Source organism: Gopherus evgoodei, unplaced genomic scaffold, assembly GCF_007399415.2.
Source record: "Gopherus evgoodei ecotype Sinaloan lineage unplaced genomic scaffold, rGopEvg1_v1.p scaffold_32_arrow_ctg1, whole genome shotgun sequence".
In the NCBI taxonomy this organism is placed as follows: domain Eukaryota; kingdom Metazoa; phylum Chordata; order Testudines; family Testudinidae; genus Gopherus; species Gopherus evgoodei.
Window position 1 is genome coordinate 3,956,703 of NW_022059994.1, and position 12,345 is coordinate 3,969,047.

At 48.5% G+C, this 12,345-nt stretch overlaps 2 protein-coding genes and 1 pseudogene across 3 annotated transcripts in view; 1 reads left to right on the forward strand and 2 right to left on the reverse strand.

Moving 5' to 3' along the window:
* The window catches only part of LOC115640774 (putative zinc finger protein 66), a 687,485-nt gene that overhangs the window by 464,405 nt on the left and 210,735 nt on the right, over window positions 1-12,345 (forward strand). The window lies entirely within an intron of this gene.
* Window positions 1-12,345, reverse strand: part of LOC115640675 (zinc finger protein 850-like) — a 542,158-nt gene that overhangs the window by 422,566 nt on the left and 107,247 nt on the right. The window lies entirely within an intron of this gene.
* On the reverse strand, window positions 60-7,316 carry LOC115640796 (annotated as a pseudogene).

The following is a 12,345-nucleotide window of genomic DNA, read 5'->3' on the forward strand; positions in this document are numbered from 1 at the left end:
CCCTACTTCTTCCCCGAGCGTGCCACGTTCCCCCTCCCTCCCAGCTCTTGCTGCGCAAATCAGCTATTTTGCGGCACAAGCACTGGGAGCCAGGGGGAAAAAGCGGGCACCCGGCGCCCTCAGGGGAGGAGGAGGAGGTGGAGATCAGCTGGGGCAGGGAGCAGCCGGTGGGTGCTGAGCACCAATTTTTCACCATGGGTGCTCGAGCCCCAGAGCACCCACGGAGTCGGTGCCTAAGCTCTCTACAATGGATCCCTGATCTCAGCTGGGGCAGGGACTGTCTCTCCCTGTGTGTCTGTGCAGCACCTGGCACAACAGGGCCCTGATCTCAGCTGGGACCTGTAGGTGCTGAAATACTATGGACATGTAGATATTCATCTTTAAATCTCCTCCTGTGATCTGCGTGCCAGGGCTCCTCCAAACGTCTCTCATAGTGTGACGCACATCCTAACTGATTGTTTACTTCGCCAGCTTTTTATTTATCATTCTGAGGACCATCTTCTCCCCCGCTGGCAACAAAACCGTCCCTGAGGCAGCCACACTGATTGCTTCTATGGAAAAGCCCTATTACTAATGTATGTAGGACCAAGGCCAATCTGGGATGGTTTGTCCTGTGTCTCAGGGGCACAGTTTGATCTGGGAGCCTGTACTCAGCAGCTCAAAGAAAGGGCGGATTTTCTCCCCAACAAAAGGGGCTGGTGGGAAAGTGAAGATCGGGGCCTCGTTGCCAGCATCATAAAACGCCACCAACCCCCCTTCATAGTCCACATAAATCCGGATCCTCCTAGGGACCCCATGTAGGTACAAAGGAGTTTCAGGGCAGGTGAGCGCCCAATGCTGTTCCCAGTATTTCCGCACAGCCCAGATCCTCTGCTCTGGTGTAAACGTGCTCTCTCCTTTCCTCTTAACAGGCTCCAGGGCTACTCCCACGACCCAGACTGCCCCTTCTCCAACTTCCACCTCCCAGGAATGCCTCCCAGAGGCAAAGCCCTCAGAAGCCAGCACGCAGGGAGCAGGGTCAAATCTCTCAGGATGGTTGGGCAGATCCTGCCGGGCGACTCCCCAGTGCACACTCTTGCCATCTGCGGACACGGCGAGCCAGGGATTTGCTGTGTCTGGATCCAGAGTCACTTCAGCTGCATAGAGAGAGAATTAAAAAAATCAGTGTTGGAGGCAGAGCCCAGCTGTGGGGCAAGGTTTGCTTCAACATACAGCACAGCAAGGGCTGTCTCATGCCTTAGGTTCTGCTGCCTTCTTGTGGCCACTCGCGGTAATTTGTTACAGCCCCTCTCCGAGCCTATTTTTCATTTCCCCCTCACCCATTTTTTTTGCTCTGATCAACTTCTGTCCTTCAAATCACAGATAAAATTTCCTTTCCCGTTTGATCTGATAGTTAAACAGTGACTGAGTCAGCACTAAGGTGGGCCCTGCCTATCTGGAAGCATCACCAAACCCAAACATTCAGACGTTATGAATCATCCCAATCCCAATCAGTGGAATTTTTTTTTTTAAATAATCATTGGGGGTTCTTGCTATCTTCCTCCTTTCTGAGCCTTTAAGATTCCTAGTGGTCATATTTTCAGGGGTGGATGGGAAGGGAGTTTCTCTGCAGCCATAAGGGCTAGAATTTTTTTTAAAAATAGTAAATGAAAATGAGATTTTTCCCATAATCACTTGAGTCCCAGAGCTGGATCTTAAAAATACACCAACCTCATGAGACTTGAGATTAAAATCAAAGAAGCTGACAATAATGTAGTAGGTAGTAATAATCCCCTGCAGTGGGCATTGCATAGAATCACAGAACAGTAGGACTGGAAAGGACCTCAACAGGTCTTCTACTCCAGTCCCCTGCACTCAAGGCAGGACCAAACATTATCTAGAGTCGACCATCCCTGACAGGTGTCTGTCCAACCTGCTCTTAAAAATCTCCAATGACAGAGGTTCCTAGAGGCTCTGGCAGTGCGAGGTCCTTTTTGTAGCCCTGACTCTAGCAATAAGTTTGATTCCTGCTGCTTCTGATGTCCCTTAACAAACGTGTTCTCCTCACATCAGGATAACAATCCCATCAATAATGCTAGTGTCCCAACAACCCCTTAGAAATTTACCTCTGTCCGGTTTTGGTTCAGGCAACAGATTCACTAAAGGAAGAAGAGCACAGAGAGATCAGATTTTGCGGATGACTATCATGGACTGAGTCACAAGAGGGGAATGAGGGGCTGGACAGAGGAAGGGACAGCACAGAAAACCTATTGACAAATCTTTTTAGTGACTTGAAATTTTATATGGGCTAGTTAAGAAACTGCATATAGCCAGTGATTTTAGTTTATTGTTCATTTATTGTGTGATGGTATAATTAGCATATTATATATAATCGTTGTATGTTGGAATTTAAATTGTAGGATTATAGACTTATAAAATAGATTGATTAGTAGTTAGAAGGGATAATTATGTCTTATCTAAGTACAAAGGGTTGAAACACAGGGCCTACGGGCTGAGGCCTGTAAGATTTTAGGTTAACCATACTAGGCCGTAGAGTTAAGAAATGCTGATATAAGTAAGTGACCAAAGAATAACCTGATGCCCTAAGATTATGGGAAAAGATGTATCAATGAGCGATGTTGCAAAAAATTAACAGTAAAAATAATTTTTTGCTTACAAGATACTTGGTAGTCACCGATTTCTAACCCCAGAGTGCATTATGTGCAGAAATGCTAATGAGGTATAGAAAGAATCACATTATAAAAAAGAGAGTGCCTGCATTAGGAAAATTCAGAGCTCCCTCTGGGCAATCCATCAGGAACCATCCCTCTATTGATGATCAATCCATGAGAGACCCATCAGACCCTAACACTATCTAGGAGGATGTGAGTATAACTATGTTTGTAACTTGTGCATAGGTCTGTATGGAATTTCTATTTGCCCGGGTACTCATAACTTTAATGGTCACTTTAATAAAACGTGTAAATCAGACTAGACCTTGTACTTGTGAATGTCTGTGTGGTCACTGCCCTTGGTCATTACGTGTTCCTAGAGACTCTAAAACTGAAGCAAGTAGCAGAGGTGACTTTGACTCTGTTAAGCTTGACCCTAGCCGCCAGAGCCGAACCTACAGCGGTGTAATCCCACATTATTAAATTCATTGTAAATAAAATAAAAGGCTACAGAAATTTAGGGTGATTTGGCTCTTTCACACTCAGTAAGAAAAAGACCTTGGGGCTGATTTGCCCCCGGTGTTAATCAAAACTAACCCCACTGGAGTCACTAGAATTAGGATGATGTGAAACCAGCCTCAGTGAAATCCGAATCAGACCAGCCCCTGTGTAAACACTCTCACGCCTCCTGAACTTCTCCATCTCTCCATTACCTTTCAGCTTCCTCAGCGCATCCTGGAGGAAAGCGAAATTTTGAGAAAACAACCAGAGTCTCCATTTTGGTTCAGGAGAAGCAGGTGCTGGAGCCTGGAATGTGCCTATCTCACATCTACAGAGAGAGAGAGACCTGGGGTGTTACCAGCTGATGGCCCAGCCCAGGCACCAGGGAGAACAGCTGTGACTGGAGCTGAGTTCTCAGAGTCACCTGACCCTAAGGTCTGGGCCAGTCTGGACTCTGGAGTAATGGCGGCAACCCCAAGACGTTGGGGATGGAGGGAACATGTCCCTCACCTGGTGTCTGAGCCCCTTCCCAGCATTGGGAAGCACAAGGGGGAGTGAGAAGGAGCCACCTACCTGCTCAAAGTGCTTCTGACATCCTAGAGGAGAGAGAGAGAGAGAAACGGGGGCTCAGTGCCACATGCTGGGTACCCACCCACCTTGCTCTGGAGGGGACTCGCTCTGCATCACAATCAGTCTTGATGACCAGTTCTCTGCATTCTGGGTCCATGCTCCCTGAAGGCAGCTCCCTGAAGGACTTCATCTCTCAGTCTCCATCAGTGGCTCTCTGATGGAGACCAGAGTTTGGGGTTTGGCCTTCGAGGGAATTTTCTTCCACTCCATTCAGGACAAAGGAAGATTTTTCTGCCCTCAAAGAACCAAATTATTTTCCTTTTGGGCTGTGCAGATGCAGAGCGCTGTTGGGACCAGTGACGCCCGAGGCCCTGCAACGGTGGCTTCAGGAGACCTCCTTTCCTTGCCCGGGGCCTGGGGTGTCTCTCTCACAGTCTTACCTGCATGAATTCACTCACAGGCTGCTCGCACTTCTCCTCCATCTGCCTGATCAGGGTGTTGAGACGGGAAACCTCCTCGGTGAGTTGGCAGATGTTTTCATCCTTTCTGGCGGTGACCTCTTTCTCCAGCTCGTCCAGTCAGACCAGCAAGAGGCGCTCTTGTTCTTGCAGAAATGTGTGCAGTTTCTCAAATCGATACCCCATCGTCTCCCGGTCAATTTCTATTTGTCTCTGTGATGGACAGGGAAAGGCCAGGAACAGAGAGAGAGAGAGAGAGTCATGCAAACTGTCCATTGTCTGAAGTGTTCTTCAGGGTAATTGTAAAAGTAACTTGCAAATAAGAAAAATGGGATTTAAATTACTCTTTGTCTCAGATTGGACCTCTGAAAAACTGAGATAACCAGTCACTGTTTAATGACCATGATTTAACTATTTAACGAAACCCTTTGCCCTCATTCTCCATTTCCTGGAGCAGTCTTCATTCTTTTAAAGCAAAAGATGATCTTTGCTTTACGAAGAGGAAATATTTAATGTCTCTAGACAACACGTCCTTATTGCTTCAGTGTCACAAGTTATTTATACAGTTGCCATCACTGTAGTATTTGAAGAACACAGTCTTTACTGTATTTATTTTCACAACACTCCTGTAAGGATAGAACCCAGGAGTCCTGACTCCCAGCTCGCATGCTCTCTAGCCACAAGACACTACTCCCCTCCGCAGCTAAAAATGAACCCAGGCGTCCTGACTTCCAGCTTCCCCTGCTCTAACCACTAGATGCCACTCCCCTCCCAGGACAGGGAAGTTCTATTCTCCCCAGGCTACAGATGGGTAAACTGAGGCACAGAGCAACTCAATGACTGTCCAAAACCACCCAGGGAGTCTGGGCAGAGCAGGTCAATGAACCCAGCTCTCCTGCATCCCACGCTTAGCATCCTAACCACTGAATCATCCTTCCTCTTCTCACATAGGAACTTCCCTGTGTGAATTTGCTGGCTACAGGATACCAGTGGCAGTTACCAGCAGTTCCTGCCTTTGCTCTTCCTCACATGCTATGAGAGCTAGAATCTCTTCTCTCCCCTTCTCCAGAACATCCAGCCGCCTCCAGATTTGCTCCTGAAAGAATTGGAGAACAGAAGTTTGTGGGGCTCCTCCCCTCCTCCCTGTTTAAAGACACTTAGTGAGAACAACTGGAAAACATGACCCTGACCAGTAGCTCTTTGGTCTGGCTTGTGGAATGAGACTTCAGTTGCCCTTTAGTGAATGTTCTTATTTCCAGTAACAAATATGTGGGTTATGACCAGTCCCATCACTCCATCCTAGTTCTGGATTCCACAACAGAGGAAACCAAAATGACCCCCACCCAACCCCATTCCTCCTTAGAGCAGACAACTTTTAACTTCCCAGCTATAAGCTGAGAGGCAAGGTGGGTGAGGTAATACCTTTTGTTCCAATGGCTCTCGACCTTTCCAGATGACCGTCCCCCTTACAGGGGGCTGATTTGTCTGGCGTACCCCCAAGTTTCACCTCACTTAAAAACGACTTGCTCACAATATCAGACCTAAAAATACAAAAGTGTCAGAGCCACTAGTACTGAAAAATTGCTGCCTTTCTCCTTTTCACCATATAATTATAAAATAAATGAATTGGAATATAAATATTATACTTACATTTCAGTGTATGGTCTATAGCGCAGGATAAACAAGTAATTGTCTGAAATTTTACTTTGTCCTGACCAGAGGTGAAAGTAAGCAGATACAGTCCGGTATGCTGTACCGGCAAGAGTCAGCACGCCGTGCCGGACTGCACTGGCTTCTGCGGCTGGGATTAAATGGGTTCAGGGCTCCCCGCAGCTGCGGGGAACTCCGAACCCTTTAAATCCCACCAGCAGCTCCGGCGGCAGGGCTGGAGCCAGGATTTAAAGGGCTTGGAGCTCCCCGCCGCTGCGGAGAGTCTAGAGCCCTTTAAATCCCACCCGCAGCTTCGGCAGCTGGGCTGGGGCCGGGAGTTAAAGGGCTTGGGGCTCCCCGCAGCGGCAGGAGCCCCAAGCCCTTTAAATCCCAGCTGGAGTTGCGGTCGGGATTTAAAGGGCCCGGAGCTCCATAGCGGCCGGAGCCCTAGGCCCTTTAATTTGCCCGTGAGCCCCTGGGACTCCCAGCCACAGCTGGTGCCCCAGGGCCTTTAAATCTTAAAATGCCCCACCTCTTCCAGATGAGGGCATGCCCTCCTCAGGACTCCGGCAGTACTGGTAAATCCTGTAAATTACTTTCACCCTGGTCCTGACTTCGCTAGTGCTTTTTATGGAGCCTGTTGCAAAACTAGGCAAATCTCTAGATAAGTTGCTGTATCCCCTGGAAGACCTCTGCGTACCCCTGGTTGAGAACCGCTGGTTTATTGGACCAAATGCTGTTGGTAAGAGAGACAAGCTTTCGAGCTTCGGAAGAAAAGCTCTGCGTGGGCTCAGAAGCTTGTCTTTCTCACCAGCAGAAGTTGGTCCAGTAAAAGATATCACCTCACCCCTTTGGCCCTCTAATATCCTAAGACCACCACAACTGCACCACCGCTGCATATAACTATAATCACATAAGAACGGTCACACTGGGTCAGGTCAAAGGTCCATCCAGCCCAGTGTCCTGTCTTCTGACAGTGGCCAGTGCCAGGTGCCCCAGAGGGAATGAACAGAACAGGGAATCATCAAGTGATCCACACTAGACAGACAAATTCCATCTCACCTTGTACTCCTGGGCAGCCTCTTGAATGGGAACTACAGTGTGAGCTATGTGCTCCTGGGATCTGTCACACACCACACAGATGGGGGTTTGATCTTCCTCGCAGAACAGTTTCAGAGCCTCCTGGTGTTCCCCGCACACCCTCTCCCCTCCCAGCTTGGCCTGTTGTTGCTCATCCTTCAGCTGTCTGATGATTAGGTCTACGAGAGTCCCCAGCTGTCTGTTGGCCCGGAAGTTCCCTTGGGGAAAGATCTCCATGCAGCAGGGGCAGAAGACATCTGTATCCGATCCCTCCCAGCACCGGGTGATGCAGGCTCGGCAGAAATTGTGCCCGCAGTCTAAAGTCACCGGATCATTAAAATACTCCAGGCAGATGGGACAAGAGGCTTCGTCCTCAAAAGTTTTTGCTGGATCGGCAGCAGCCATGACTCCGTCTGAGTGCCAGAGAGAATTTGTTTCATTTCCTTCTTCCCAGAAAAGGACTGAACCTTTGTTAGCGACAGGGCGTTTCCCTGCCCGTAACATATTGCTCAAGTTTTTTGGGGGGGAGGCGAGGGTGCTCCCAACAAAACTGCTTTGTCAGCCTTGCTGCCCTTCCTTGCCCTCAGGAGAAAGCATAGTCCTTTGGCAATCTGTCTTTCTGGCAAAACCCCCCCAAGTGGGGTGTTAATTTGGGTTAAAATAGCAGTGAAGAGAAGGCAACTCAGCTTTTAACTCCGCTCAGCAGCTGCCGTGAAAACCTGTAGGGGATCCTGGGGTGGAATTCGAGCAGTTCACCCCAGTTAAAAGTGTCTTTGCTGCTGTTTTAACAAAGGCAGTGGTTCTCAAACTGGGGGTCATGACCCCCTTTGATTGGGGGCACCAGGGCTGGCTTAGGGGATCTGGTGCTGAAGCCTGAGCTCTGCTGCCCAGGGCTGAAGCCAAAGCCTGAGGGCTTCATCCCTGGGCAGCAGGGCTCAGGTTAGAGGCTCCCCTGGAGCAGAGTCCATGTCGCACTTCTCAGAGCATCATGTGCTGCAAGAGGAGGTGTAGAGCCCCTTCCCCGAAAAAAAATAGTGGGTGCTCAGCACCCAGCAGCTGCCCTGCCAATCACCCCCACCCCACCCCCAAGCGCTTCCGGCCTGCTAGTGATCAGCGGCACGTGGGAGGCATTGGGCTGGAGGGGGCAGGAAGAGGTGAGGGAGGGGCTTGGAGGAATGGGTGGGGTGGGGTGGGGTGGGGGCAGGGCCTGGGGTGAAGTGGGTATCGAGCCCCCCCTGGAAACTCAGGAAGTTGGCACCTCTGCCCTTCCCCACATACTAAACTCAGCTTTTCAATAGGGATCTTGGATCTCCACACTCCTGCCATGTTCTGCCTCCAACCCACCCTGGAGGGAATGGTGGAGGGGTTGAAGCAATGTCACATAATGAAAAGACAGCCAGTGGCAGGGGGATTACCCCTGTAGACAAGGTTTTTCCCCCCACATAGACTCACAGAAAGGTCTGCAACCCCACAGAGCTGGCAGCTCTGGAATCTGCAGTCCTCAAGGCAGGGGAAATACCCCCTCAACGAGATTTCCCAGATGGCTTTCAAGACTTTTTATTCAGTTATTCAAGACAGGGGGCTCTGGGAGTTCGAGAAACTAAATTCTACTTTATTATTTCAAAGCAAGAAGTCAGGTAGAACATCTCTCCAAACCCAGTGCCCAGCCCAGCAAATTGCATCTTCTGGTCCCTGCAGCACCAGCGCAACATTTCAGAGTTGGTAGAAAAGAGCAGATAATCTGTGGGAGATGCCAGGATCCTGTCACCCCAACAAATGCTCCAAGTGCAGGAAATCCAAACGCTCAGGTTGAACGAGAGCCAGAGGACAGGGAGTGTTTCCCTCATTCCCATTCAAGCTGATGCCGTAGATGGGGAGGGGGTCACCAGATGGGTTATTGTGATCCTCAGATCAGTGATGGGGTTGGCCCCATCAGGGCTGGCCAAGCCTGTTGATGTCCCAAGATTCTTCCTCTACTCTGCACTGCCTTGTCCTCTTACGAATAGGGGATGACCCCTACCCCTTCAGCCTATCACCACCCTTGGAGTGTCATTCATATCCCTTTAGAATTCAGGGATGGCTTCACACAATGTTCATAGGACATTTCCTGTCTCTTTCTGCCCTCAGGGCAGTGAGTTAACAGTTCTCACCTCCCTATATGCTCTCTCCCCCTCCTGACTGAATTTCCCATCACCGCAGGGATCCAGCAGTAACTTCCTTCCCCAGTTCAGTCACTGCTTCTCACCCTGTGACTCTCACACTGGTCCAGCCGGGTTCGCCCAGAATCATAAAATATCAGGATTAGAAGGGACCTCAGGAGGTCATCTAGTCCAATCCCCTGCTCAGAGCAGGACCAATCCCCTCACAGATTTTTACCCCAGTTCCCTAAATGGCCCCCTCAAGGATTGAGCTCACAAACTTGGGTTTAGCAGGCCAATGCGCAAACCGCTAAACTATCATAGAATATCAGGGTTGGAAGGGACCTCAGAAGATTATCTAGTCCAAACCCCTGCTCAAAGCAGGACCAATCACCCACTAAATCATCCCAGCCATGGCTTTGATAAGCCTGACCTTAAAAACCTCTAAGGAACGAGATTCCACCACCTCCCTAGGTAATCCATTCCAGTGCTTCACCATTGCTATCCCTCCCCCCATAATTCATAATTTTCCCACCACTCGAACACTAAAATCTGATGGCAAAGGGTGAGGGAAAAGCAAAGATAAAGTAAGAAAGGATTAATTATCCTGGCAAATAGTCATTTGTCTTGTGACATCTTCAAGATGCCTGCTCTACGTCCTGTCCAACAAAATTAAAATCCAAGGATGTGACCAAACAACCTTCCGTTCCTGCCTGACCCGGGCCAGAATATCTCCCATCTGGTGTGCTGACTCCTACAATTTTCCTCCAGAACAAGAGAAAATACTGTAATTAAAAAAGGATGAGTGTGGAGAAACATCTAGAATCAGAGGAAATTGTTATGCCAATATTCAATCATTAGCGGCAAAATGGCAAAGTTAGAAGAGATTTAATCTCCAGGTTCAAGAATGAAAGAGCAAGGAGTGATTTTAGATCAATATGTGAAAATGTGAGAGGAAGTTGGAAAAATCAGAGGAGAGACGTCAACATTGGATAATGAGAGAAAAGGGGCAAACATCTGAGGGGATATTTAATCAATTATAGGTAATTAGGCACCAGTCCTGCAAAGATTTAGGGCAGGTCTACACTACAGCCAGGATCAAGGCTCTGAGATCGATCTACCACTGGTCGATTTAGCGAGTCTAATAAAGACCTACCAAATCGACTGCAGATCGCTCTCCAGTCGACCCCTGTACTCTACCCCCGACCAGAAGAGTAAGGTAAGTCGATGGGAGATTTTTTCTCATTGACCCCCAGCAGGTAAGACCCTGCGATAACTCAACCTAAGGTACGTCGGCTCCAGCTACGTTATTCACATCGCTGGAGTTGCGTAGCACAGATCGACTTACCACAGTAGTGTAGACATACCCTTAGTCTTGTGCTTCATTTTATGATAGTGAATAGTCCCCCTCAGGCGCAAGAGATTTCTCACTGTGAATAATTTTAAGCCTGTCTTCCCATGATCGGGGGGACAATATGGTGGGAAATTGGACAACATTTTTAGGGGACTTTATGTCAATCTTTGATAAATGGGGCTCAAACAAAGAATACCCTGAATATTTCATAACATAATAGAAAAGTGGGAAGATCTGAGGATATTCCATATCTATATTCAATCAATGAACAGACAGTATTGATCTGCCCCGGACTGCCTGTCACGCAATCAGCAGGAAGCCAGCAGTGATGTTGCTTTGACAGGGGAAGGGGAAAGGGAGACAGAAAAGGACAGATGCATGGGCTGGACATTTTGTTGGCCGCTGGTGGGTGGGTTGGAGAGGGCTGGATTGGGCTGTGTAATTTCCATCTGGGATACATGCTGTGCCATTCCTCTCCTCCAGTCCCTCCGCGCCCTCATGTTGGAAGAGAACAGCCCCTGTGTTCCCACGGCATCGGCACTTCAGGGCTCTCTCCCCAACCTTACCCACTTGCTCTGCGCTGCCCCATCTCATCTGGCACCCGAGACAACATTTTACCTCCATCCAAACAAAGAAACTGGTGCTGTGACCCAGGATGGGGAGCTCCTCCAATCAGAGGGTGGGAGGTGCTAAAGCAAAATTTGAGAATTACAGGTCGCAATGACAAAACCTGAAGGGATTTGATATTAATATTGAACAATGGGAGAGGAAAAAGGTCACCGTGTGAGGGGACTGTAGATCCATCCCTTATAAACAGAGAAAGAGCAGGAATGTGTGGAGATTTTGATTCTATATGTAACCATGAGGGAAAGTGGCAAAAGATGAGGGAAACTTACATCAATACTCAATAAATAACTAGAAAACTGTACATCCCCTGGCCCTGCCAGTCCCAGGGGACTAGGGTGAAGCAGGGGAAGGGGTGGGGAGCAGGAGCCAGATGTTTCTATGTCACTTTGGAGGGGGTAGCAGTGGGGAGGGGACAGCAGCTGGGCTGGGGGGAAATGGGATTGGACAATCTCAAGTCAACCTTTTCTTTCGCGTACCCATCTGTGCCCCTGCCCTGCTCTCTTGTTGGCAGAGAATTTGTAGCCACAGTTTCACCCTATTTGTTGTCCTTTGGGGTGAAAGCAGCGGTGGGAAGGCAAGGAGTTAATGCCGTAGGATTGCTACAAAGGACGGAGCTTTTTTGCCACCTTCGATTCTGCTTAGAGAAAGAGGGGCCCAGTCGCACATAGAGGATGGGGAATAACCCTAACTCCTTATCCTGCTTTGTCTGGAGCAAAATCCAGTCTGTTAAGAGCTGATTGATTTTCCTATTAACACGTGGGAAACACTGTTTCCTTAAATGGGGGAATCTTCTTAAATATAGAGGCAACCGTTAGGTTCTCAGATGTCCAGGAAAAAGTTGATCATGGAGGAGTTTAATTCCCACGGGGGAGGGGGGGTAATTCATTCATCAATCCTTACCGTTTAAGGCCAGAAGGGATCATAACACTTCTCCAGCGTGACCTGCTTTCCAGCTCAGGCTGGAGAATTTCACTCACTGATCCCCAGACTGAGATCAATAGCATGGGTTTGACTGAAGAATATCTTGCAAAAAAGTCATCCAGTCTTAGTTTGAAGATAAACAAAAAAAATGCAGAGTCCGTCACTCCCCTCAGTGGTTTGTTCCAATGCTTAATCACACTCCCTCTTAAAAATTAGTGCTTTCTTTTTTCTCATTTGAATTTGTCCGGCCATAACTTCCACGTACGTTTTTTTGTTATGCTTTATTCATCTCAATTAAAGAGCCTTTTACTACCCCATGTTTTCTCCCTACATGCACTGAATCAACAGTCAGGCTCCCCAAAAATCACGAGATTGGCTTTAAAATCACAAGATTA